At 39.6% G+C, this 2716-nt stretch overlaps 1 pseudogene; it reads left to right on the top strand.

Moving 5' to 3' along the window:
• Positions 1-1861: 1861 nt before the first annotated feature.
• Positions 1862-2449, top strand: LOC106834827 (large ribosomal subunit protein uL6 pseudogene; annotated as a pseudogene).
• Positions 2450-2716: the final 267 nt, after the last annotated feature.

The following is a 2716-nucleotide window of genomic DNA, read 5'->3' as shown; positions in this document are numbered from 1 at the left end:
ATGACTTTGAGCAGGTACTTAGCTGCTCTAAGCCTCAATCTTTCTCATCTGTAAAATGGTGATAATCAAATGTTCTACTATAGAGTTTTGAGGACAACTAATTGAGGTAATGCATAGAAATCAATTTGTAGAGTGTCTCGCACAAAGTAGGTATTTCATGTTAGTTATTGGTATTGGTTTTTAGTCATTCACTCATTTATTCCACAAATATTTATTGAAGAACCACTATGTGTCAAGCACTCCGGAAGCTTCTGGAAAGATGATGGTAAAAAAGACACAATCCCTGCCTCTCAGGAGCTTACTGTCCAGCAATAGAAAAATCACAGAAGGGCACAGAAAATTGCAATAATATGTAGCAAGTGTGAGAACAGACTACAAACAGGCTGCAGTGGAAGAATATGGCATAATCAAGAAAGGATTCTCAGAAAAAAGGGACAGCTAAGCCAGAATCTGAAAGATTTGTAAGATTTAGCCCAGTGGTGTGCTGGAGCAGGCAAGCACCCACTTGCTAGGACCAATTGTGTTCATCTCTTTCCAATTCTCTGTTCAGCAACATCCCATTGGCAGCTTGAAATCAGCCATGGTAAGAGGATTTACACCATGGAAATCATCAAATGCTACTAATCAGGGCTCTCCCTCTTCCTCACCGCAGAAAGGCAATTGTTAAACATTTACCAGCACAGCACTGCTTTAGCCAATCAAATGTGGAGGGGGAAATACAGAGGGAAGCAAGGAGCATGATGAATTTGCAAAACTGAAAGGAGTTTGGACTAACTCCAGTGTGAAGGGGTCATGAAGATAGAGAGATAAGTGGGGACCAGATCATGGTTATAAGCCAAATGAAAGTGTTTAGAATTTACCCTGAAGGCAATGGGGAGCCACTGAAGGGTATGGAGCAGGGGATGGGACTTAGTTTACATGTAAGAAAGATTCCTCTGGCGTCGAAAGACAGAGTAAAATCAGAACTAGATATGGAGTGCTTAAAATTTTATTTGAGACATAGATTACTTGGATTTGATCATTGTCTTTTTCTCCACAGGGTGGTATTATTGAAATGTCGTTATCAACTGACATATCTAAATGCTTGCTTTTTTTTTTTTTGGCATTTTTACCTGGATTTTTCTTAAGTTGCTTTTTTACAAACTATCACAAAATAGTAGAATGTGACTTAGCACTTTTGACAATTTTATTACCTTTTTAACAGTTCCTAGAAAGTTTTCTTCTTCCCGACTCTATATTTATGAGGGGAGCAAGACCCGAAACTATGAAATAAATGCAGAGGTTGTTGAAGAAAACAAGGTGAGGGGTAATAGTGGTCTGGACTTGGATGGTAATTGTGGTTATGGTGAATGGATTGGAAAATATTTAGGAGGTAGTTCATGGTGATGAAATAAATGAAGAAAGTGAGAGAAAAGGAAAAGTGGAGAAAGATGCTCAGATATCTGCTGTTCAGAGGTTATCTACACCACAAAATAGGAGCCCCTAGAGAAATAGTAATTTAGGGCCAGGGTGACATAGTCCTGAGAACCAGGGGGCATGGCAGTGGAAGGCAGGAGGTAGGGGCAAGAATGGGGTCAATTAGTTGAGCTTGAAATGTCTTTGCAGGTTCTAAGAAGAATTGTGCAGAAGTCAGTTATGTATGTGAGTCTGCAAAGAAGAAAAAGAAAAATCAACTTAAAAACAAATCGGCAAGAAGAGTCTTTGTCCAGAAGGGCTGGAGACAAAGCAAGAGAGAGAAGCTTATGGAGGCAAAGGACAAAGCAAATAATCAAGAAGGAAGGGACAGTCGGCAGTGTCACATGCCTTAGGTCAAGAAAGATCAAGACTGAGATGTTCTCTTTTCGCTGCACCTACTGTGAGAATGAAGACCATTCTCAGCAATCAAACTGCTGACATCCCAGAAAGTGTTGACATCGCTGAAGGGATGCACAGTCACTGTGAAGGGTCCTAGAGGAACCCTGTGAGGACTTGAAAGACATCAATGTAGAATTCAGTCTCCTTGGAAAGAAAAAGAGCCTCTGGGTTGACAAATAGTAAAGAAACAGGAACTGGCTACAGTTGGCACTCTGTAGTCACGTACGGAACACGATCAAAGGCATTACATTAGACACCCATTACTGGACGAGGTCTGCGTATGCTCACCGCCCCATCAACATTGTCATTCAGGAGAATGGGTCTCTTGTTGAAATCCAAAATTTCTTGAGTAAAAAATGCATCCATAAAATTCAGATGAGGCCAGGTGCTGCTTGTTCACTATCTCAAGCCCAGAAAGATGAGTTAATTCTTGAAGTAAACGACATTGAACTCGCACCAAATTTGTTGCGTTGATTCAGCAAGCCACAGCAGTTAAAACAAAGATATCAGAAAATTTTTAGATAGTATCTATGTCTCTGAAAAAGGAACAGTTCAGCAGGTTGATGAAAAAGATCTAAGAGTTATCCAGTCATGAAAACAAGAAGATGTGGGATGATTCCTAAGACTCTATTTGTGATATTTTAATGCACAGCAGAGTGATTATAGTCAACAATACTGTATTGTATACTTCAAAGTTGCTAAGAGACTAGCTCTTACCACTAGTTCTCACCACAAAATGGAAATGACAACTATGTGATGTGACAGAGGTGTTAGTCATGTTGCAGTATACAAATGTATCAAATCAACACATTATACACCTCAAACTTATGCAGTTACATGTCAATTATATCTCAACAAAAAG

The sequence above is a fragment of the Equus asinus genome, chromosome 7, assembly GCF_041296235.1.
Source record: "Equus asinus isolate D_3611 breed Donkey chromosome 7, EquAss-T2T_v2, whole genome shotgun sequence".
Lineage (NCBI taxonomy): Eukaryota > Metazoa > Chordata > Mammalia > Perissodactyla > Equidae > Equus > Equus asinus.
Note: the sequence above shows the minus strand (reverse complement) of the source record. Positions and strands in the feature narration are given on the sequence as shown.